Source organism: Pseudonaja textilis, chromosome 5 (assembly GCF_049901715.1).
Source record: "Pseudonaja textilis isolate UNSWEBS1 chromosome 5, rPseTex1.2, whole genome shotgun sequence".
NCBI lineage: Eukaryota > Metazoa > Chordata > Lepidosauria > Squamata > Elapidae > Pseudonaja > Pseudonaja textilis.
In genome coordinates, this window is record NC_141994.1 from 45443324 (window position 1) to 45470110 (window position 26787).

The 26787-nt window shown below is 37.5% G+C and overlaps 1 protein-coding gene across 1 annotated transcript in view; it reads left to right on the plus strand.

Moving 5' to 3' along the window:
* Positions 1–5390: 5390 nt before the first annotated feature.
* The window catches only part of TCF20 (transcription factor 20), a 166039-nt gene continuing 144642 nt past the window's right edge, over positions 5391–26787 (plus strand). Inside the window, exon 1 of the mRNA XM_087934706.1 lies at positions 5391–5578. The gene's annotated coding sequence lies outside the window, so the exon portion shown is untranslated. The remainder of the gene's footprint in view (positions 5579–26787) is intronic.

The following is a 26787-nucleotide window of genomic DNA, read 5'->3' on the forward strand; positions in this document are numbered from 1 at the left end:
ATACCTACTAGGGTGGGATTCAACCGATGTTACTACTGGTTCGGTGATTAAGTTTTGCATGCACATGTGTGCTTCACGCGCATGTGTGCTGTGTGTGCGTGTAATCTTAAACTATGCTGCCCGGACAGATGAAAAGTGTGTGCGGGTGTGCAGCGTTTGAAAAGCCACTTATTTACTGCCTTTTCAACCTCAGCTGTGCCGCGCAAAGCAGCTGAAGTTGAAAAAGTAGGAAATAAAGGTCAGGTAAGAGCCCGGGCGGGTGGGTGGGCCAAACAGCAGCAGACACAGAACCGGTTCTGTATCTGCTGCTCTTCAGAGCTACTGGTTCTATAGAGCTGGGCAGAATTGGTAGCGTGCCACCCCTGTACATACTTCCATACCCAAGGTCACCCAGATGGCTTTGTACCTGAAACAGAACTATTTACTAGACATTAACCTTAACATGCCTTAACCACAACACTAACCCATCTCTCTCTTATGTATGATACATTATAAAAAAATTAACATACAATTACCATGCAATCTGAAGTCATTATCATCTTCCTAGTGTTATTCCCACATGTGCAGGGTCTGCTTTTCAGATAATACCATCTTGTAAGACCTAACACAGCATCTGGTCATGTCTATATTTTGAACAGAAATAGCTGTAGGTTGGGACAAAGAATACCCTGACCAACCAGCTTGTCCCCTGCCTGATGTCAATTTGATCTGTGTTCAGCTCAGCACTACCCATTAGGGTGGGCAATATCCAGTGGCAACACTAACCTCATTAACACCATGCAATCTGAAGTATATGTAAAATATAAGTAAACTAAGCCATTCTTAGGTTATCAGCCTGAAAATGTGAACCTTGTTTGTGTTCAGCATTATAAATGATAACCATTTCATTTCTCATTATTAATAAGTATTGGAGCTTCCTGGCATTCCTGGTTTTATTCTTTCCCATTACTCTCGTATATAAAAACAAATACTATTGCTTGAGTCTCTATTCTTTCAGGAAGCTAAATATAATGTTATTTCTTGCAATTCTGCCTAGTCAGTTGAATGACACTCCTTCAGTGAAGAAAGAAATTAAACTACATCAGACAAGCCAAAAACATCTTCAAATCTATAGCATAAAAATGATTACTTTTACTTCTAAGAGTAAAATATTTTAAAATTTATCTGTGTTGTGTTACTTCTGGGGCCAATTTGAATGTTAGTTGTTTTCTGGAAAGAGCAGATGTGGAATCAACTGTAGTTTAGCATAGCCACAAAATGTTATATGTGAATTGGAAACATGCAGGTCTTTAAATGGCTTCTGTCATATATATACATAGAATGAAATATTTGCTGTTTGCTTCCAATATCTATACCCACACTATACACATACTTGTTTTTCCAATGCATTATGAGTAGAAATGCTGCTCAAATATATCACATTCTGAATAATATTACGTAGGAGCAATGGTACTACTGAAAATATTATTGAATCTATATACTACTAAAACTCTCATTGCATTTATCTGTTTGTATCCTCAAAGCCCAAATGGTGCATAATGCTGCAACAATCTTTGAATCAAAGTACCTAAATTTGTTGACTTGGAGATTAGTTTATTCTTAAACTTTCATAAAACGTCTTTAATCCAGTGTGGAAGGAAATTATCTCTGTATAATAAAATTGTATCTTTCAGAAGGTTCCTAATGTCTACAAAATCAATGATAAGCAACTTTCTAAAGTAGTTAGGAGTCAAGAAAGGCAAACTCAGCATCTGTTCAAAGGCTTTGAATTGCAGTTTAGGCAGGATGCAAACATTTGGGTGATCCTTGCCCTCTCCTTGATATGGAGAAGTGTTCTGGGGAGCCAAGCCATTCAGTGGCTCTTCTTTTTGCCTTAGGCCATCAATTCCAGTAAATACTGACTTATTTTTGAAGTTTATTTGCCACTACAATTATTTCTCTATTTATGATTTTTTTTTCTTAGATGATCATGGGACCATACAGCCTTGGGGTAAAAAATATATAAAGTCCCCGGCAATTTAATTTTCTTTCTGGTCATATCAGACTGCACCATCTTTTTCTCAAAGGATGACCAAATTGTTTATTGGATTGTCTATTAATAATATGTAATTAGAATTATATTACTAAGTAAATACAATTGTATATTTTAGTGTCTTGCAAGAAGACCATTTGCAATTACAATTTTAGGAATAAAATGCAAAATATTTGCTGCTTTTAGTGCAGGAAGGAGAAAATGAGTGTAGAGGATATAGCAGCAATTCTGAAATATCTAAATATTACTACAGGGAGGGAAAAAGTAAAGGGAGGAGGAAGATAATGTTTACAAGGAAATGATAAGCACTTGAGATTGCAGCATAAATGAACAAAATGCATAATTGAACAAAACTTATCTGATTTTACTAAGCAAGAATAATTTCTGTTATAAATTCCATCTAACAAGGATCCTTGTTATAAGATTATAATCTAGATTATAATAATCTCTTTATGTAGTGCTATATGTCAGGGGTCTCCAACCTTGGCAACTTTAAGCCTGACAGACTTCAACTCCCAAACCCAACTTCCTGGATGGGGAATTCTGGGAGTTGAAGTCCACCAGGTTTAAAGTTGCCAAGGTTGGAGACCCCTGCTATATGTAATATATTACACACAGAATAAAAACTATCCTTCAAACCAGCAGGTGGTGCTTCTGATTCCCACTGGCTCACTTTTTTGTAGGCCTTTATGTTTTCCAAAACCTTCCACTTTTACAATTGCTGAAATTGTATCCATATACTCTATAAGAAATAAAATCAGATTGCATAGCTTTAATAATGCTTTATAAAACAACTGTGATTATGCTTGTATGTAACAGGTTTGTTAAATTTATTATTTGATAGCAACTATCAAGAATAAAATATTGCACATAGTTTATGGCATTCTGATATGAATGTCTTAGATACAATATGTATGTTAGGATTTCACAAACAATAGTAACACAATCTTTTTATCACAATTTCCCACCCAAGAGTTGGAGATGAATCCAACTCTTCCACTGCAGAAGAAATTCCCTGAAAATTTATAGGAGAGAGAGAACATTTTCTCCAAGTAGAGTTCCCTTCAGATGTGTGGCCAGTTCCTAGAACTGGATATGAAATGAACATATTGGCAGAAAAAAGCTGGGAGTTGAAATTCAAATCACTTCCAAGTTGTGAATACCTGGGGCAGAAAGGAGTGTCCACCTGCCAGGAAAGTTTCCTCAGATTAAAAAGTATACCCACAAATAGATTTGTGGTGATTCTGGCTGATTAACTGATGGCAACAATTGAGACTGGGTGGTGCTCTGTAGACAGGAATACAAAAACATTCAGTTTCTAACATGTCACTGCTGGATTGTTGAACAAGCCTCAGGCCGTAGTTTAAGTATCTAATTCTTTTAGTTTCCCCAAACTGCTACTAGACTGTTTTCAGATTTGGAATACTCTTGATAAATGACCTGCTTGGATTGATGCTTTGACTTTTTGCTTAATTTTGGATTTCATTGTTTAGGTGCTGCCTTCCTTGCCTCTGCTGCTACACTATACATTACTGCTTGCATAGCTTTTTCCTGGAAAGTTTCACAATTCTAGAGATGTTTTACATCTGTCTAAAACAAAGAACTTTTATTTTAATTTTCACCTTGAAACCATTTGTCTAAAATATAATCACACGGTGTATGGAAGCCATCTTTCAAAAGCCTCACTTCTCAAAGAGTTGCCTGTAGAATAGGACAGGTATACACGGTCCATATACTATGCACAACATTTTTGTTCTGAAGCAAGAATTTTAGGCTTTATTTTAACAAAAGTTATATTCACATTTTAGCAGGGTATCCATACCTCCCTTTGAACTTTAGGAAATCATGTTTTTATTTAACAAAAAACATCTTCATTGTTGTACAAAAACTAAATTATTCAGAAAGTAAAAAATAGGGCTGTATTCTGACTATTGCAAGTGTTAAAGAAACAAGCCTGTATGAGAAAGAGGGAGATGTTTGTCTTTTCTCATATCTAACCAATGTATCTTATTAATTTGCTGGTGCATCATTTATACACAGTGCATGTGTTATTTGTTTCTGTACCGCATATAAAGACTTGACGCCTGCCCCTTAATAAAATGTTTTTTTTTTTACTTTGCCTGGACTACTCCTGATACCTATTGGGGCCCACTGAAAAAGCCAATTTGCAAAAGTGTCTCTCTCTCTAATTCTGGGACTTAGTTTTTCCCAACTTCATACCACTGCCTGAGCTTTTTAAGGGCAACATGAGCATTGGTTGGATATGATGAACCTACTATATTTATGCCATGATGGGTTGTGGGAAATAATCTGGAATAATTTTTCTGTTGATCCTAATGTGGCAAAATGTGGCTCTAGGTTTCAATAATTTATTAAGTTTTCCCACACCAACATTTATGATTAAAGATGTGCAAAATATCTTTTAAAGATTAGAATTTTTAAAAGTTGTCAAGTGAAAGAGAATGGACTTTGTTAAAACAGTAAGACAAGGACCAGTTGTTGGAGAGAAAACTAATAGCTGCTAAATAAGGAGAACCGTCACTGGAGGTTTTCAAATCAGAACTAGGTGGCTCTTTCTTATTTATAGCAGGAAATGCTTTACAATCGTACAGATGATGTGGTACACTTTGAAGGCATGGATGCAACAATAGGAAGTAAAGTCCAGTGCCCTATGGGACTGTTTACATTATAATGCCTCACCTTGACTTTCACCGCCATTAACCCCCACCCAGCATCGCTATGGATATTGGAGATGAAACGTTCAATATGGGAAACAACAGATCGGGAAAGGCTGAGTTAATTAAGATCTGTCGATGCTGTAAAATGAGTATGTGGACCAGAGTTGCTGCTAAAGTACATAAAGCCGACAGGAGCTGCTGGGATTAGCGTGGATAGATTAAATTGATAGAATAACGACCCTAATAGTATCGGTCCCATATTGCAACTTTGGGGGAGGGGCGAGCATTTGTCAGCTCTTTTTCAAAAGGGGTACAAGCTGCAGTCCGCTCTCAATCCCCATTGAAACGAAGCCAGGTAGCTCTCCAAGACTCGGGTCGGCTTTTCTCCGCGTAGACTTCCCTTGCCTGGAGAAGCAGGAGAAGGCGGGGGGGCAGAGGAGGGAGGAATCAGGAAGAGTTACCCTCCTACACTTCAAGGCATGACTGTGAGATACCAGACCCTAATCAACCTCCGCGGGTGCCTCGCTCCTCAAGCCTTTGCAGCCACAGGAGCGGCCAGGAAAGCCCAGCATTCCCTGGCAAGGGCAGCCGCGCTCCTCCTCTCTGTCATCAGCCATTTTTGTCTGACATAATGAAAAAAAGCTGCCGAGTATTGTCCTAAAACGGGGGGGGAGGGGGTTTAGGAGGAAAAGAGGGGTGGAAATAATTCAATCAATCACATGACTTGACAGGATTTCTAACCATTTTTTTTAATCGTGCGACGAAATTGTATCTATAGAAAAGCAGAGAGCCCCCCCTTCCCCCTCAATATTCCCACGCCCACAGAGGAGCTCAGGATGGGGCAATAGAAAAAAAAAAGCATCTCAAGGTAAGCGTTTCCTCATGGAAGGCGTATTTTAAACAGAATTTGCTTCATCCCGCATCCCTTGACCTGGCAGCGGGGGGGGGGAGTGTTGGTCGGGGGTTGCTCGTTTTTCACGTGGCGGCGACGTCCGAAAAGGGGACTGGGTGGTGGGTGGAAGGGACCTCTCGGTCGTCGGGGCTGCTTCCCCCTCCGAGGCTCTCTTTCTGGAGCTGCTGCAAAGAAAGAAAAAAAGGAGAGCGGGGGGGGGAAGCCGCGTGAGCGGTATGTCCCTCATCTTTCCGGTCTCGTCCCTCCCGAGCTCTTTAGGCGTGAATGCCGCGCAAAAGGAAGTGCGGGAAGATAACCCGGCGTGAGGGCGCCGGGAGCAAATCCCGGGAGGAGGAGGAGGAGGGGGAAGCCCCGAAGGTGAAACTGTGCGCGGGGGCGCTTCAAAACGAAACACAAAAGAGGAAGAGGAACAATAACCGGTCGGTTGTAACTTGAGCTGACTCTCTTCGGAGAGGTTTGAAGTCAAGAGGGTTGTGTGACTGAAGGCAGGACGGGGGGACGCCGCGAGCGGGAAAGGAGCGGGCCGGGCTCTCCTTTCGCATTCTTCAGCTCCTTTCCTCCCACCGGAGCGAGGGAGCGTGAACGAAGGGGAGCCGCACGCGGGGTTTCTGCCACTCAGATTGAGAGCAGATCCTTCCCTCTCCTCGCTTGGAAGAGAAAACTTCCCTGGCTTGGGGGCAAAATGCCAGAGTACCTCAGCGGTGGGAGACTGCGGAGGAATTATGGTGGTCGTCCTCAGTTAAATTGGAGTGGGGGATCATTAATTGCCACCTTTCTCCTAGGAAGTTTTACGCGGGTTGCTGTTTCTCTTTCCTTGCCAGGTGTGAGCTTACCTTTATAGAGCCTTGGGGCCCAATTCTCCACCATTAGTTACTACCCGAAATTTGCAATTCCGATCAAAATGTCAGTATCGAAAACGATAAATAAAAACTCAATACAATTCACTATTTTTTGCACGATGCATTTGAATATAGAAAAGAAGAGGAAGGAATCTGACTTTGATAAAGTCATTGGACTACAAGCCCATGCTGGCTAGAGCTGATAGGGGTTGGAGTCCTACAACAGATTTAAAAAGCAGAGTTCATCACAACCACTATAAAGTTACTCAGATATTGAAAACATGTTGTATTTCATTGCCCATTAGATGTTTACTCTGATGGGCAATGAAATGTCTTTGAGGAAAGACAGCTCACCTGGGTATTACATTTTAGAGATCAGCAGGCTTCTGATATAACCAATTTTCAAAATTCCAAAATTTCAGTCAGACATATTTAAATACAGTAAAGCTTCTTGTTTAGAGTAAAGCTATGGTATTCTGAAAGTAATAGTACATACAGGATGAAAATTAGTTAGATTTAAATATCAAACTTGACCATAATAGAACAAACTATCGTATGTTTTAGTCTGTTGGATTAGTCTAATCAGTGATGATTCCTTAAAAGTTAATACACTATAGCTTAATAAAATTCTTCCAATGTAGTGAAACCACAGAAAAAGTACAGAAAAACAAGCTTGGCAAAATTAAATTGAAATTATTAAATTTGATTAACAATTAAAACATTTTGAATTATTTTCGTATTTGGGATATGAAAGTATATGGCAAAAAAAAAAAAAAAGTATATGGCAAACCTCCACTCTTTTATTATCAGGAAAAGTTCCCAAAGCGCTGGGATAGGATAAAGTTGGAGCCTGAGGATTGAATAGATTGCTGGATTGGAGATGGAAGGTCAGGCATTTTTCTTGCACTCAGTTTTACCATTATTGTGAGCTGTCCAGAGTTGTACTTTACGAGATAGGTGGCCATATCATTTTTAAGGAAATAAATTTCATAAAAGCTGCAAGAATAAGGCCTAATGTATTCCACTATCTAGGAACAAGGCAGGAAAAAAACTCTGTTGTATGCCAGATAACGGAGCCTCCAACAGCAGGGGTAGTTTTTGAAGGACCTCTCCTGTAGATCAGAATGTTCAGTAAATAGCTGGCAGATATTTCAGTTCAACCTTTATTACTTCTACAATGTATAAATTGTTGGATGCATTTTTCCCATTTCTAACTTCCATAAATTTAGAAAAATAGTCTGTGTAATAAGGGTATGAATAACTATTGCAAAATATCACCAACTTTCTGGAGCTGTAACTGGGTAAACAAGTATCTTGTCAGAGCTTCCAATCATGAATCCAGTGTCAAAATGAAGATTAGGGGCAACTCCTAGACTCTGGTTTGTTTGTTTATTTATTTGTTTTTGTGGGGGAATAATAACATGACCTTAGAAAGCTGAATCTCCATCCCAGTGTCCAATTGTTTTATTAATGAACAGCATTCTGTCTTGTCCATCACTGAATTTAGGCAACATTCCAGGATCTTTGGAACTCAATTATAAGGAACAGTAGAATTTACTGTTATCAATTTATGGGTGCATTGCAGTGGTGGTATTCACCCGGTTCGCACCAGTTTGGGTGAACCGGTAGCAAGAATTTGATGTGGGTCGCCGAACCGGTAGTAAGTTCTGGCTGACCACGCCCCAGACCCAGTCGCCCTCCTGCCCGATGCTTGCTTACCCCGCCCGCCTGACATTCGCCTAAGGTATTTCTTTTTTTCCCCTCCTGATAATCAGCTGTAGATAAGGTCAGCTGTGCCGGGATTCCTCTTGCTGAGGCCCAGGAAGGCAAAAAATGGAGGGAGGAGCTCAGCCCTCCCCCTCCATTTTTTGCCTTCCAGAGCCCCAGAGGAGCCTTAGGGGAGCAAAAACGCCCCCCCCCCCCCAGGCTCCTCTGTGGCTAGGAAGCTCAAAAACAGATGGGGGGGGGCTGCAAAAAATAATAAAAAGCCACACCCACCCAGTCACATGGCCACGCCCACCAAGCCATGTCCACAGAACTGGTAGTAAAAAAAATTGAATCCTACCACTGGTGCACTGCACTTAAAAGATGACCCTCTATGTTTTAGTAATCTAAGCTAAAAAAAGTATAATTAAATTTATTTTTTATCAATATCATTCACTATGTACCTTTGTATATCTTTCCCTCCGTGTAAATTATACCTACTTCATCCATGACCTAATCTCAATTCAGTTCATCTAAGACTTTGCAATCTTTCCCATCTATAGTGTAGTTTTTCTCAGATCAGACTTATTTCACACTGGTCATTCAACTTTGCATTGCATTCAATGTTTATTCAGTTCCCATTCATTCTTGGTTTTATTCCATTCTTACTGCTTTCAACTTTTCTGTTTTCCCTCACATAACTCATTTCATCCAACAAAACGGCAAAAGCTACATAAATATTCTCTTTTGGCACATAGCACTCCTCACATTAGGTCAGTAGCCCCCAACCTTTTGGGCACCAGGGACTGTTCCGTAGAGAGAGGCTTTCCTGTGGACCTGAGTGGGTGTGGTTTCGCGTGTTACCTGTATCCCGCAGATGGGGCTTCACTCATTTGCACAGTCCAGTTTCTGGCATGCCACAGACAAATGCCAGTCTACAGACTAGGGGTTGGGGATACCTTTCTGCCAGCATTTATAAATCTGAAAATGTGTCAGTAAACATTCTACTAAAGTACACATTTTTTTCTATTTGCTTTAGATTTTTACCGCTTATGTATAACTTGTAATTGTAATTGTTCATAGTTACCTTGATTTTCTGATACATTAATTTTTTGTCCATTCCCCTTGCAACATCATACTTTTCTGCAAGAACTTAAATCCTTAGCCATAACATGGTATTATCATAACATGTGTATTTATGTCCCCACCTTGAATGTCAGTAATGTCAGTATTTATTCATAAATTGATTTACATGAATTTGAGATATATATGTATATGTATGTATATGTATATATTATAATTACATACATATATATATATATTATATACATACATACATATATATATTATAATTATTTAATTATATTATACTATATTATATTATATTTACTGTATTAAACAGCAGAGGGAGCATCACACACCCTTGCCTTTTTCCTTGCTGAATGTTGAACCTTTATCTCAGCATTTCATCATGCATGCTTTACTTCCATCTTATACTGATTTTAACTCATCAACCTTCAAATTAATATTCACGTGCATCATTCTATAGTCCATATTTGTTCATTTAGTCACATGCTTTCTCCAAATAAAAATATATACAATAAACTTTCACACATTTGTACATTTTTTCCATGTCCCGAAGAGTAAAAATTTAATCAGTACACTAGCTTCCTGGCATAAAGCCATACTGCATTGTTCAAATTTTGCTCACTGTTAAGTCTTTAACATTTTCTTAGGCAGGTTTAACTAATCCCTCATAGCTTTTTCATTTGCTGTATTGTCTTTCCTATTATACAGAGAAAGAATAATGGTATCCTTCTAATCATCAGGCAGAGACGTAGTCTTCACACATGTAAAAAACCACATAGACACTTCATAAGCAAACCATGCCCACATTTTAACACTTCTCCAGTTATGCCATATACATATGTACTCTGATCATTTTTAAACTTTTTCACAACATTTATGACTGCATTCATTTTTTTCTTTTTGAAAACCAATATTTGTAGCATTTGTTTCCATTCCAGTCTTGGGCAAATTGCTGTCACTCCCATACTGATCTCTAAAATTCCCCTTCCTAGCATCTGTTCACTTTACATAGAAGCTCCTTGTTTATCTCCACTCTCTCAGTTTCAAAATAGTTTTTTATTTCCATAAAAATTGCTCTGCATTTCTTTTCTCTCTTAGTTATTCCTTGCTGTGTTGGATTCTATGAAAATATATTTTCCTTTATGTATGATACACAAATTTATATGAATGGTTTGATTTTTAATGCTGGAAGTACTACATTTGAAATAAAGTTGTTTGAGAATTGAGGTGTGGACAAGTAGAAGCAGTGTGGCATCAATATTCTGGCCTTTCTTTCTAGCATACATCTCAGGAAAAACCTTTTTTAATGTCAAGAACAGAGGTGCTATTCAACCAATTTTCACCTATTCGAGCGAACCGGTAGCAGTTATTTGGTATGGGTCGCCAAACCGGTGGCAATCCCTAGCTGGCCACGCCTCCAACCCAGTCACCTGGTTGCTCACTTGCGATCGCTCTCCTAGCTTTCCGTTCCCCACGTCCTCTTTCTCCCCGGGGAAAAGGAAGAAAGGCACGGATGTTGCAGGTATCGCTTTCGCCTTGTGAGTTAAAGTGTTGGGAGTGAGAAAGAGTGCGGTCTGACAGAGTGGGTGGGGGAATCCACTCAAGCCTTGAAGAAATTTAAAGGAGCTGCTTCCAAAATGCTTGTCTGTTAAGTGCTCTGTGTGTGTGTGTGTGTGTGTGTATGGGGGGGGAAGGAAGGAAGGAAGGAAGGAAGGAAGGAAGGAAGGAAGGAAGGAAGGAAGGAAGAAAGAAAGAAAGAAAGAAAGAAAGAAAGAAAGAAAGAAAGAAAGAAAGAAAGAAAGAAAGAAAGAAAGAAAGAGGAACATAGAGAAAGAAAGAACAAATAGGAGGAGAGAGAGATAAAACTCATCATGTTTATCATGTTTATCATATTTATAATATTTTACACTGTCCCTACACCTAGAGTGATTTTTCTGCCTTTCTTTTGCCCAGGGCTACCACATATTTTTCAGGGGTTACATGCGTTCAATGTCAATAGTCCAGAGCATAAAATACACATGTGTTTAGCAATAGTTGAAAGGGACTTTGGAGGTCTTCTAGTCTAACTCCCAGCTCAGGCAAGAAAACTGAGGATGCCAAAGTAAAAATCCTGGGAAAGGTGTCAGAATAACAGAATAACACTTAGAAGCGACCTTGGGGGGAACCCTATACCATTTCAGAGAAATGGCTGTCCAGTCTTTTCTTAAAAACTTCCAGTGATTGAGCACCCAGAACTTCTAGAGACAGGCAGTTCCACTGGTTAATTGTTCTCACTCACAGGAAGTTTCTCCTTAGTTTTAGGTTGCTTCTCTCTGTTCAGTTTCCATCCATTGCTTCTTGTCTGCATTCTGCTTCTTGGGAAAATACATTGTCCCCCTTTCTTTATGGCAGCCCCTTAAAAGCCTGTTGCCTATCACACTCTTGAGTAAAGCATGTGAGCCATTTCCTCCTTTTAGTGGTCCATGAAAGTATATATTTCGTGTGCAGATAATAAAGTCAAAAAAGGTGAACAACATTTTTACAGAACTATAGATAAGTTGAGGCTGGGTGACAAGGAATGGCTGGGAGGGGAGGGGCCAGGTGAGGCACCCCTTGATATGAGTGACATTGAGTTGGCCACCCAGTCACATGACCACTAAGCCACACGCCAGTCACATGACCACAAGCCACACCCACCAAATAAACCATGCCCACACAACCGGTAGTAGAAAATTTTGAATTCCATCACTGGTCAAGAACATATTATCAACAGCACATGCCTATTTAAAAACAAATGTTGCTTTCCAACGTGGCATTAAAAAGCTTTATAGGATTGCTTTGTGTTTGCCTCATTTGTTGGCCCTCAGGTACCTGCAGTGAAGAAGTTGCAGCTGATGTTAACTAACCATTTACAATACTGTATATTTTTTTATTTATTTTTTTCTCCACAAGAACCGTATGAAGAAATTAAGTCAAATGTAGTTCACTAGTGAACTAAGTTGCTGTATTAAGATTTAAATTCAGTTTGGAACTCTCCATTCTAACATGTTAACCACTATGCAATGCTTATGAATATGATCATCAAGAGCTGAACTACTATACAAAAATAGGGATCTTCAGGATTTATGCTCTTAAATACTAAAGGCAATTCAAGAATTTTGGATACAATACTATTTCCATTTACAAAGATGAAACTAATGGTTCTGTGTGAAAAATTACAGTTATCATTGGTTGGGGAAAATCAGATGATAAAAAATTGGAAGAAGATTTTAAAAAGAGGAAAGTAGAATCTGGTGGGAAATTATTTTGGGTTGATTAGAGAAAAGAAAGCATTGATTGTATTTCATTTTTAAGACATACATGTGGGTTAATTGCAGTGAAACTGATTTTAGCAGAATAAAAAGTATGTTAAGCTTTCAGTAAGTTAGAATTAGGGTGGAAAACACCCTCCAAAACAGAAAAAGGAAAGAAGGAAATTCTGCCTCTATTGTATCTGATAATATCACTGCTATCGAATAAAACTAAAAGAATAAAACCTTCAAAAATGCAATGCCCAGGATGCAGATAACTAAAAAGATCAAATACCTAGGAATTTGGCTAACAGCACTGATTGGAAGGATATCTACAACAAAAATGAACATTCTACCGAAACTGCTATTTTTATTTCAAACAACTCCGATAAAATTAGGAAAAAAGTTCTTTGAGGACCTAAATAGACTGATTTCTAAGTTCATCTGGCAGGGCAAAAAACCAAGAATCAAAATGAAAATGCTACAAGACACGAAAAACAAGGGTGGGTATACTATCTGGCTTCAATTCTCACATGGGTGAAGGAGTAGATAAATTTAAAAAACAAAAGAATATTGGCGATAGAAGGACATGATCTACAACTGGCGTGGCAAGCATTCATATGGTTCGGGAAAAATAAATCACACAGATATTTCCAAAGACACTATATTAGAAACTCTCTGGGGTCAGTATGGGGAAAAAATCAAACAGAACCACTACATGAAAATACTGGTCTGGTTATCCATGATAGAAGCGTTAATAAACCCTAATGTTTTAGATCCAGATAAGATTGTAAGATATAAAGACATACTTAATGAACAGGGAGGTTTAAAATCTAAACAGGAATTTAAAAAATGGAATTTATTTGGACTGGTGGCCATATACTCAAATCCAAATGAAATACAAGAAAATTTAGGGACAACTCACATCCCAGTCAGCACTTCTTCACTCTACTACCATCGGGTAGGAGATATAGAAGCATAGCCAGCCACACCAACAGGTTGAAGAACAGTTTCTACCTGTGGGCTGTCAGACTTCTGAACGGAAAATAACTTCATGCAACAAGGTCACATAGTATAATAAGATTGGGACTGGTTTAGGGACTTCTGTCCTTACTGTGAGTTGTGTTGGGGAGGGGGGATATGCACAAAGGGAGGCTCATCCAATCTCATTGTACACTTGTACTCTGACAATAAAGGTAATAATAAAGGTAATAATAGTATAAATTACCTATTGAACTTTAAAATGGATGAAGAATATGTAAAAGAAACGATGATTGTTTGGGCAAACATTTTTGGATACACCATAGAATTAGATAACTGGCAAAAACTGTAGGAGAGAAATTATAAATTAACATTGTCAACAGCGTACAAAGAGAACCTATACAAAATGTTTTATAGATGGCACTTGCAAGATTGGCAAAAATGTTTCCAAATATGTCACTGAATAGTGCAAACAAGGGCTGGGATCCTACTACCACATGTGTCTGGCAGCGAAAAAATATTGAAGATAAAGAATTGGCTAGAAGAAATGATAAAACAGCAAATAGACCTGAAACCAGAACTATTTTTATTAGAGATAATAGCAGGGAAATAAAATAAAAGACTCATATATTTAATCATACATATAATAACTGCAGCTAGAATCCTAAAGCCTGAAAAGTGAAAGGATTCTCACAGAGGAAGAGGTAATAAAATATGTTACAATGTGCTGAACTGGAAAGACAGTGGAATTCAAGGACAAAGAGGAATCAGAGTACTACCTAACATAGGACATACTGTATAATTGGATAAATAATAGATGAAGAGATTAGTGTTGAATAATGAAAGAAACTCAACAAAATAAAATAAATACAGAGAAAGGGAAATATGTAAGAAATATTATTGAATTGTATGTGAACATAGTATGAAATGCACAAAATAAGAGCTGTAATAGTGTATTATGGTAGAATTAAGCAAATAATAGTTATAATCCAGATGTGTAACACGATGTAGCCAAAAGAGATTAAACTATATGATAGTTATAACTAGGATGTATAATATGATGAAAAGGGGGGGGATTTGATATAACCAGTACACGACGCTGTATAATTGGAACCGTTATGTTTATCAAGAAAAAATGTACAATATAAAAATATTTATATAAAAAAGTGCAATGCCCAGGTTTGCAGAAAGCTTTCTCACCTCTACCTTGAAATGGCTGGCAGAAGATTTCAACAAGACAAATCTTGCTAATGCTTACCTGGTGTTGTTGGTGACTGAGCATTGTAGTAAATGCTTTTCTGCCAAGTAATGTTGCCACTGAGTTATGACAGCTGTGATATTTGTCCCAACTTTTTCTTCCTTCCTTTTAATTTTAAATGGTCAGTATTTCAATTCTTGTCTAGCTCCCTAGGAGATAGTACATTATCTGTGATTCTATGTAATTGTGGAAAATTATCCATTCATTAATCAGAACCCTGGCACAAAGTTTCTCCCTTCTTATTTTGACACCAAACTGGCTTTTTTATGCTGTTTTCCTTTACTGTAATTAGTGACTGATATGACGGTTTACAGTTGCACCTTAGTTTTCTTGATTTCAACTAGCAGAATACCCCAAAATGGCATATATTTATCTCTGCTGTTTTTTTAAAAAGTTCTGAATGAGTCATTGCTTCTGGGTGAGAAAGGTATGTGTGGGGGTATATATGAAATTAGACCATTTGGAACAGCAGCCTTTCTTCCCTTGTGGCTATCTGGAAAGGCTGTTCACTGTGAAATGCATAAAGACTTAATCTGGTTTAAAAAATGGGTGAGGGGGGAAACTTGCTTCCAGTAAGGAATAGTTGCTGCATGATTTGTGTAGAATATAAGTTTGATTTAAAACTGATAGCATCCCCTATGAAGGATTTGGGGTTTTGGATTTTAGGTTTGAAGTTTGGGTCCCTGATGTTGCCATTGGCAGAGGCCCCAGAAAAGAAAGAAGAACATAGTCATTCAAGAATTACTGCTACAACATTATATCTGCCACCATCACCCCACCATTTTTAGAATTAGAATTAGAAGAACTTTATTGTCATTGTACAAGTAAATGAAACTGGATGCACCCCAGCAACTGTTCACAATACAATAAAACCAAAGCACTTAAAAATGAAGATAACAAAAATAGAGTACCCACGTCTCCATTTGCAATTTGAGAGTACAATATCAAATAGCATTTAGCATTGTTTTTGGTAACTCGTGTCATGGAGACTTCTTAGTTGTCTCGTGTTTTGGGGTCAATTTATGCTTCTGCACCTTGAAAATATGGACATAACGCATGGATGAATTTAAGCTACTAATATTTAGTCCCTTAAATCCAGATCTCTCTTGGTTGATATTTGCCAGGAGTGACATTTGCCATTGCGGAAAGTATTTTGCTGGATAATTAATACCCCTCTTAACTAGATACACTACCACCGTTTACCTTGAAGGAGATAGTGGTATTTACAGTTCTTGACCAATGCACCTTTTACAAAAAAACCTAAAGAGATAAGCAATAAAAATGATTGACGATATAAAGCCAGATGATGGGCCATTCAGGCCAGATGGCACTAAACATGCTACTTAGGAAGAGCTAAGTATTAGTAATGTTTAAGAAGTAGCTAGATTAAAGCCTTTGGGACATTTACTTGCTGATGTTGTCATTTCAGAAATGAAAATCCAAAGCTGCAAAGACAGAATTACAGTGGAAGCATGGAATGTAAGAATCATGAGTGTGGAAAAGCCCATCACAGTGAAAGATGAAATGAATCAATCACACATTGTCCTCTTGGGTTTCAATTAATTGAAATAGATTGGAGTTGGATTCCTTCAGTCACAAGATCTCACTATTTACTACAATGCCAAAGAAAACAGGACATAGTTTTTATAATCAGGAAAGCTATAGCAAAAATAGTACAGTATACAGTTTACATTAACAGAGTTGGAATCCAACCTCCTGCTCAAGCAAGAGATTCTACTCTATACCATTCTAGAGAAATGGCTGTCCAGTCTCTTCTTTAAAACCTCTAGTGATGGAACACCCATAACTTTTGGAGGCAAGCTGTTCCATTGATTAATTGTTCTCATTGTCAGAAAATTTCTCCTTAGTTCTAGGTTGGATTGCTCTTTGATAGGTTTCCATCCATTACTTCCAGTCCTGTCCTCAGGTCAAGTGCTCTGGAAAACAGACAGCTTTGGGCACATACAGTCAATTATGAATCATATCAATTACATTTCACCATTTAAGATGATGATTACTTAAGTTTGTGCTTTAAATGCTGACAAAGAAGATGTTCATGAGCAATTATGAAGTTCAATCTGAAATTGAAATGGTGTGTTGTAAAGACCTTTCAAGGCAGGGTGAAGACATGTAGCTTAGGGAACATTCAGATAATAGAATATCAGTTTAGAAAATATAAGAAGCACTATTACAATCGGGTGGGATTCTACCAGTTTGCACCTTTTCGCTAGAACCGGTTGTTAACATTTTAAGCAGTTTGGAGAACCGGTTGTTATAAGAAATTACTGGCCTAATCCTGTAAGGAAGGTAGGAAGGAAACATTCTGGTGTTGCTTACGGAAACTGCCTCTCCATTAACCCTTATATTGGCAGGACTCGATTTCTTGTCTCAGGAACATCTCTGGAGTTTTTTTCCCCTCTTTTGCTGGTGCTTTGCTTATGTGGGGTGACCATTCAAAGTTACAATGGCACTGAAAAAAGTGATTTATGACCATTTTTCACACTTACGACTGTTGCAGCATCCCCACAGTCATGAGAGGCCAGGCGAGGAGATGTGTGCCTCGATGTGAGTGATATTGAGTTGGCCATGCCCAGCCAATAACATGCCCACCAAGCCATGTCCACCCAGTCACATGACCACCAAGCCACGCCCACCAACTAAGCCATGCCCACAGAACTGGTTGTTAAAAATTTTGAATCCCACCTCTGATTACAATACATATAAATCCTTAGTTTATGTTCATTTTTTCAACAACAATTTCAAGTTATATCAACCCTGAAAAAAATGGACTGGTCTCAAAATTCCAGCTATTGCAATACCCTGCAATCAAGTGATTGCCATTTCTAACCTTCCCTGCCACCTTTGCATACAGCCTGTATGTCAACTCTTCCCCCTAACTCGTGTGCAGCCTTGGCCAGTTGATCCGTAGCTTCCCCCCACTTGTGCAAAACCTGCATTGGTCCTTTCAAGGCCTCTCCCACTCTCAAGTCACATGTGGCCTGCACCAGCCCTCCAAGGGTTTTTCCCACCTTTCTGCAGCATCCTCGTAGTCCTTACTTGGGACTCCCACATCTTTGCCTTTAATGACCCATCTCTCTTAGGAGTATGCTGGGAATACCGTTGCTAAGCAATGCAGTCATTTGATCGCACGCTTTATGATCACTCCACATAGCAATCGCGATCTCAGTCCTAATTACTGTCATAACCAGAGGACTAATCATAACATTGAAGATGGAAACAGATACAGAAAAATAAGGAAAGCCTTCTAAAAGATTTCTGAATTCAGAAGGAGATTCCAACCTCAAATTTGCACATTAAAAAATGTCAGGGAAAAGAACAGATTCCAAGGACATTGAACAAAACAAATGGAAGAATACTGAAATTCTGTACAGAATTTCAATAATTATTGATAAAGCATGAGATAGGGAAAGAAGAGGTTTTTAGGTGAAATTCTAGAAAAAGTATTTAGTTACTGAAAATGTTTACATTTGGGGGGAAATAATCTTTTAAATGTTTTTTCTTATTTCTTATTTACCTTTTTCTGTTTTTTTGCACCTCTCTTTTTTCTTTCTTATATTTTATTTAGTTGGACTAGTCGTTTATCTTTGTACTCCTATACTTTAATAAAATTATAAAAAGACCAAGGTGGGAAAAAAATGGAATTAAGATTGAATATAAAGATCAAACTAATGACGCTAAGCACAACAAACAGCCTTAGAATTGATAGTGAAGATATTTATTTAAATATATTTATCTAAATAATTTATATGGCTTCCATTTCACAATGGTGACTAGGTAACATACATAGATTAAAATATAACAATTAAAACCATAATTCATAGCGCCCTGGGTAAATGACATTTTCCAGTCATAAAATCTCATCCACAACAGAGCTAGCCTAACCACCTGGCCTGAACATCTGGAGAAACAGCCAGGTCTTCAGAGCCCTACAAAAAAACAATTGGATTAGAGCCATCCTGATCTCTGGGGAATACTGTTCCAGAAGGCAGGTGCTACCTCAGAGAGTGGATAGCTCCTGACTCCAACAAAATGCCATTGGCATTGTTTAATAGAGGGAACTCAAAGCATATCTATGTGTTAGATCTGGTGAGTCTAGCAGAAACAATAGAAGAAAGATGGCAAGCAATTCATTCCTCCACTATACTGCCAACAAACACTATACAACTAACAATCAGTACTTTGAATCACACCTGCAAGTCTGTTGGGACTTAGTGCAGCTGTAGAACAGTGATGTTAATGGGCATCAGAGCCACCAAAAAATGTACTTTGGCATTCTAGACCAGCTGCAGCTTCTGAATTCTCTTCAAGGGCAGCATGATCTAAGCAGTTTTAAACAACTTTTGTAAACTTTTGTAGTTGAGAAAATGTCTCTGTTATGATTTTGGGAGCTTTGAAATCCATCTTTTAAAAATCATTCTTCTAGAATAATGTTTTTATGCCTCAAACTCAATTGCCTTTAAAATAGATATTTATAATTACACATCCTTAGCTGTGCTTTCTTCCTTTGATCCTGACCCAAACTAAAATGTGATCTTTGACATCACAGTCATCACCCTGGCAACAAGCTCTGATTTCAGTTTAATTAAAAAGCATATATCAAATATTAGGTAACTTAAATATTTTTAATTTTAAGGAAAAATCACCATAGAATAGAAGTATCTTACTGTGTTCATTTTGTCCGATCTTAAACATGTAATAATATCTTTTGAAATTAATTTAATATGGATAAATTAATTCAAATGTCAGGATGTAATTCAACAATAAGCTCTTATTATCTTAGAACTTGGATTAAAATCTTATTTCATTTGTCTAACCTAGAAGGATTCTCATTGAATCTTTCATTACTTGAGGTGCTTTTTTTCAAGTACCTAGGAACTAAACAATATTCTGAGGGTTTTCCATAATACATGGCAGATCACAGTTTTTGAAACATGTTTCTAATCAGTTTAGTTTATGCCTAATGGTAGATAATCATAAATACCAAGTATTTAGTAGTCTTCAAAAGATTAAAAACTCCAGTGTGATATAATGGAAGTGCAGAATGAAAGAGCAAGAGTTTTTCTTTTACTTTTTTATACTTGATTTTAACTTGAAAAAATGCTATTCGATTGACCATTTGCCTTTTTTTGTAAAATATGTTCATTATTGACTTCATGCTTGAACTTGAAGGAAACTGAAAAAAAGAAATGAGTTGTCTTGATTTGAGAATTCATCTATCTGTTGATAAAAAGCCTAGTTTCTTCGAGACTGAATCCAAATGGAGTCTTTTGGGATTGTTTGTGTAAAAATAATTGTGTGCATTTTTAGGCACTTGAACTATAGGTGATGAAATTGTTGGTTATCTACTGGAGAAGAATATGGCTAGAATCTCATTACATCTTTATAAAGCTTTTGTTTTGTTTTATAGTAATTTTATTAAAAATCATAAATACAAAAGTAAAAATTAATGCAAACTAAGTTAAAGATAGAAGAATAAAAAAAGAGTAGAACAAGCCAAAAAGAAAAAAAAGGAAAAAATAGAAATAGACAAGAAAGAAAAATCAATATATAAAGAAGTGACTTCTCACCTTGATCACAACAAATATAAATAATTTTATTAACTTATCACCTCTTCTTAAAATACAACTAATTATTTATTCTTTCTTTATCTTATCTCTTATTTATAAACAAATCCATAAACCATAATCATTTCAGTCCTCGTGTCAGCATTAAGGATAATCAGAAATAAGATCTATGTTAGTCTTGATCAACTAGATGTTCTTTTCATTTACTTCTAACAATCTTAATCTTTGGTTCATTCAAACATTGTTGTAGAACTTGGTTTTTTTTCTCCTTTGTCTCTTCTTACAAGATCCATTATAAGAAAATCAACCAGGTCACTCTCTTGGTTTATTATTTATATATCCCTTTTAAAATACCACTCAATTTCTTCTGTAGGTCCAGTGTAACATCTTTTTCCAAGTAATTCTTGTAACCTGACATTTGAAAATCCACTTTCAACTCTGTCTCGATCTTATCAAGTAAAACTTGTTCCGCTTCCAAAAAAATTGTAGACACAATTTTTCCATATGGATAGAAGTCCCTGTTAACACTAATCATATTAACCTCTAACTCCATTTTTCAAAAACATCCTTCAACATTAGAATATTTTGCTCATTCTTTAATTCTGGAAACTTTATATGTTCTTTTTTAATTGTAGTATTAGTTCCCTCTGGTATCTTTTTTTTAAAATAATTCAAACTATAAGCATTTTCCTATGTGAAGTATTCTGTATAGGTAATTCCAAAATCTTATTTCAAATATATCTGGTCCCTTACCCTGTTTGCAACTTTCTTAAATAAAAGTTTTAAACACCCTTTTATTATTATTATTTAAATAAGCTTTTAAATAAGTAGTTAAAACTTTATTTCACTATAGATTGAAGGGAAATTAATCTGGTGGTGTCAAACTTATCAATCAAAGGTTTTTAATAGTTGAAAAGCAGTTAATAAGCAATTTTTAAAAATGGCTAAGAAAGGAAGTATGCAAACTTAGTGTCCTTTCAAAGACGCCACTGCGGTTTGAGCAAGATGACTATTCTCTTATCTCCCAGAGCTCTAATCTGATGAAGATCACTACTTCTGTAATGATATCTGAGAAAGTTCTTAGGTACTTGGACCAAAAAAAATACTGCCTAGACAACAATCAGATCATGTTTTCAAGATTCTGTTTGCTTTACAACAAAGCAGAATTAGTTGTTCTAGTTGTGTTTCCTGTCTGATCTATCTAGCATGGCTGAGCTCAATCTTGCAAGCCTGAAAGTACAATTCTCCTGCCCTCTCCTTAAACCATCAGTGGCATCTGACAAACTAGCAAATTTCTCTTCTCAGCCTCCTGCCCCTCCAATTATCCAACAACAGGCTTTGCTGTTCCTTACCTGATCTTTCCCTAGGCAGTGTTTCCTAGGCTCATATTCTCTAGGTCTTTCCCACATACCGTTATACTTGCAGTTTCCTTAGAAAGAGTAGCTGTCTGAAGCTCTCACGGGTGACCTCAATTCCCTCCTTATCTGGAAAGATTTGAAGAACCAATTTATTAGCTTAGTTTTTCATTGCAGCAGTTGACTCAGCTTATTGTGAAGTCTTCTTCAGTTTACCATTTCTTCCTCTGAATATGTTCCTCAAACACATCTTCAGGGAAATTTTGGAGGTTGTGGCTAGAGTGACGTTGCAAATGGCTGTGCTTGTTTTTTTCCTCTAGATTTTAGGAAAGGAATATTGCTTTTTATACAATTATTTGATGTTATGATATAAAGAGCCTAACTACAGCATGCTAAGGTTTCATATTCATTTTGGCTTTAGTTCATGGTATAGTAAGAACCTATCCACTTAATTTATAAAGCACAATGTATATTGTGTGAACTCCACCAGTTGTGACTTATTCAAAGTCCTTGTTTAAAAATGTAGGAATTCTCACTGCAAAGTTCTACACATATATAAGGCAACTTCTTTGAACTTGAAATATAATGTATTGGGTTGAGAAAAATAATAGAAAATAATAAACCTATGGTTTATGAAATCAATATCAATATCCTTTTAAAGCTGGAATATGTTGCAGGACATTGTATGAACTTCAAATTGATGGGATAAGGCAACGCTATGTTTGTTAACAAGACAGTATGTAAATTTGTCTTCCTAGCCGGTGTAGAATAACATAGGTTTGCTTAGCCTTTTATTGTACTCATGATTTGTTCGCCAATCTCTATCACAACTCATTGTGATGATTCTTGTCTATTGCTGGTCTATGACCGTAATAAAGTTCTATTCTATTCTCACTGATATTATCCTTCCCATTAGCAGGGAGTATTGCATGTCGCACAAGTATGACTGATATTGGTAATGTTCTGTCATCTTTTCTGTTCTTCTATACTAGAATTATGTGAAAATGTCAATTAAGCAAAACTATAGTGGGCTATGGACCTAATAACTTTGGGTCCACTTGGCAATGCCCATGGCAAATGGAAAATTGTAACATGGCTTGTAAGAGAAGTATGGGACGCAGAGCAATAATTAATAAATGAATTGGGAAAAAGATAAATATATTATAAAGTTAAGAGAAAGAAGAAAGATGTAACAGATCTGTATGAAGATAGTTTGAATATGCAGAGCAGACTTGATGAATATATGTGGAGAAATGAAGGTGTAGATTTAATTATGAATGGAAATACTAAAATATGTGTCCAGAAGTATGAATTGGTGCCATCTAAGTTCCGACTGGTTCTTATGGAAGCAGAAATATATAGTTTGATGCTGTGCTGGATCAAATCAAAGCTTGTCTAGTTTAGGGTTTTGCTGTCAAGGCCTACAAATAAGATCATCACTCAATGTTTTGCTTGAAAGTAAAATGACAAATATTACTGTAGTCCTCTTAAATTCATTTACTATACAATGTGACCAATGCAAAAAACTTAGTCTATCTTGGTTTGCTCCACCTCAGGACACCAGTAAACTAAAAAAGATGCGGTAGTGTTTTTGATTTAGTGACAGAAAACCCACTTGAATGATGGGAGGGTGTCTGAACTGGTCAGTGTTGAATTTTGGAAAGAGCATACTGCTCAGGTTAAATGAAAAGAGAGGAGAGTCCTTGACTTACAACTTAGGGCTGAGTGATCATTTAAAGTTACAATGGCTTAAAAGAGTGCTTTAAAAAAAGTAAAACATTTCTGGCTATCATAAAATGTTGCATTTCCCACCCACCCCGCTGTAACAGAGGTGGTATTCAGCAGGTTCTGACCAGTTCTGGAGAACTGTTAGCAGAAATTTTGAGTAGTTTGGAGAACCGGTAGTAGAAATTTTGAGTAGTTTGGAGGACCGGCAAATACCACCTCTGACTGGCTCCTCCCCCAACTATTCTCTGCCTTCTGAGTCCCAGCTGATCAGTTCTCCTTTGTTGCCCTGCACAGGAACAGAGCTGGAAAGCAGGTTAGTGGGGTGTGGAGGGAATGGGGATTTTGCAGTAACCTTCCCCCACGAGTGAGGAGGGAATGGAGATTTTACAGTATCTTTCCCCTGCCAGGCCCACCAAGCCATGACTACTAAGCCATGCCACGCCCATCAAGCCACGCCCACAGAACCGGTAGTAAACATTTTTGAATCCCACAACTGCCCTGTAATCATGTGATTGTAATCTGTTCACACTTATGACCAATCACCAAGGGCCCTGTGGTCATCTGATTGCCATTTGCAATCTTCTCTGAGACATTGTCAGAAAGTCAGTAGGGAAACCAGCAGGGAAGGCTGCAAGCTGCTGCCATCTGCCAAAGGATTTCCCCTTTTCTGCATGTATGAGGGAGGGGGAGAAATCCTTTATTGGGCTGGAAGAAATAAGCTTGTTTGTTTGGGATTTGAGCTTCATTTCGGCAGTTTGCTGTAGGAGTTCCCTTCCATGCACTGAGGGACGGAAACTCCTGCACTGGGCTGCAGAAACAAAGTTCAGATCCTGAAGATTCAAGCTTCATTTCTCAAGCTCAGCACAATAGTAAATGGAACTTCATAAGGTTTGTTTTAACCATTTTGGCAGTTCTGAAATTGCTCAACATGTGTATGGCTTAATACAGAAAAAACAGGATTTCAAAATGGAAGCATTAATCTATAAAAACAATAAACCAATTTAGGTTTGCCCTGTGGCAGGAACAGCATTTAAACCATGCATTCAGTAAATTTTGGTAATGCAGAAGACCTGCCTCCAAAGAGGAATGCGTGATACCATAATTTAGTACTATGGCAAGATCTAGAGAGCAACAGAAATACTGAGAATTTTAAGTATTATGGTCATACATGTACAGGAGGTAGCATTTACATTCTGGCTTTCCAAGAGCTTGAGTTAGCACATGTAGCATTCTTCTTGTTTTGTTACCGTAATCATTTTGAGGGATAGGTCAGGCTTAGAAATGATAGGTGGCCCAGAATTATAGGGGGGGGAATCCATAATTGAGCATGGATTTAGACTTCAATCTTTGTGGCCCTAGTCCAATATACTTAATCATTATAGAACTCTTGACATTACAGAACTCTTTATAGAGCTCTTGACATTGAGCTCATCCAGAGCTAACCTTAAAGTACTGTTATGCAACGGGGATCTGGTTTAAAGTATATCTACTTTTTTAAAAAAATTGCAGAAGAACTGAAGCAGAATAGTGGTTCTTTCTATATAAGAAATGAGGTCAGGAGAGAGAGAGAGAGACAAGTGGAACACTACTTCTGCTGCCAATTACTGGCACTAGAAGACCTGCTTGTTGGGGTTTGCTTGGAGAAGGGTCAATGGATACCTTGAACAGAGGTTTTGATCACCTTCAAATTGCCCAAGTGACAGGTCATGGGTTTTTTGCAGTATTGCTTGTTATTTGGACTATTTCTGAGCACAGGTTTACCAGTCTTCTGAAAGCCCAAGTGATGTTCTCTGTATACAGAAAGTATCTGAAAACGGAAATCTCAGGTTAGTCAAACATGCCAACTACTTTAGTACCACATCCAATCCTCTGTTAGAAATGTTGTTCTAATTCATAGAAACTAGAAGAGTTAGTTGGGTCCAACTGATAGTGCTTTGCTAGTGCTGCCAGGCTCTATAACCTACCGGGGGCAGTCATCCTTGGAAAAAAATGTGACAGACTTAAATTCCATCAGCTATGTACAGGCAGCTCTCAATGTACGACTGCAATTGGGATCAGAATTTGGGTTGCTAAGCAATGCAGTTGTTAAATGAGTGAACATGTGAATGGACCCAATTTTATGACTATTTTACCAAGGCTATTAAGTGAATCACATGAATATTAAGTGAATCTGGCTTCCCCCTTTGACTGCTTGTTGGAAGCAGCTAGGAAGGTAGTAATCATATGACTATGAAAGGCTGCAATTGTGGTAAAAGTGAGCCAATTCCCAAGCATCCAATTTGAGATCATGTGATGAAGAATTTTGTGAATAGAATAGAATAGAATAGAATAGAATAGAATAGAATAGAATAGAATAACAGAGTTGGAAGGGACCTTGGAGGTCTTCTAGTTCAACTCCCTGCTTAGGCAGGAAACCCTATACCACTTCAGACAAATGGTTATCCAAACTCTTAAAAACTTCCAGAGTTGGAGCATTCACAACCTCTGGAGACAAGTTTTTCCACTGATTAATTGTTCTGTCAGGAAATTTCTCCTTAATTGTAGGTTGCTTCTCTCCTTGATAAGTTTCCACCCATTACTTCTTGTCCTACTTTCAGGTGCTTTGGAGAATAGCTTGACTCCCTCTCCTTTATGGCAGCCCCTAATTACTATCATGTCACCCCTAGTCCTTCTTTTCATCAGACTAGACAAACCCAGTTCCAGCAACTGTTCTTTATGTTTTAGCCTCCATCTCCAGCCCCCTAATCATCTTTGTTGCTCTTCTCTGCATTCTTTCTAGAGTCTCAACATCTTTTTTTACATTGTAATGACCAAAACTGAATGCAGTATTTCAAGTGTGGCCTTACCAAGGCATTATAAAGTAGTATTAACACTTCACGTGATCTTGATTGTCATAACTTTGAGCACATTGTAAGGTACTTTTTTAAGCACTGTCATAACTTTGAACTGTTGTAAAATGAATGTTCAAGATGTTATGCTTTCCAGGTTTTTATATGACCATACTATAGGAATTGTAGGTCAATATAGACAGGCTTTCTCAATGCTAATGTCCAGATTGTGAAATGTACTATTTCTGGAGTTACGGTTTTCAGGAAATCATTTGGGTTTTTTGATGCATTGCCGTGTAGGGTGGGGGTTTCACTTCAATTTATTATTATATTGGTGACTATTTTAAAAAAATATTTTATTTCCAAAGTTAAAATACGATCTCCAAAAGAAAACAAGAACAAAGAAAAAGAGGACAAGAAAAAAATGTGTACAAAAAGAAGAAAAAAGCCATACATATAGATTGCTCCCCCCCCAGTAGAACACTGATAAATATATTTCAATAACAGCAGTTTCACTCCCCTTGTGAA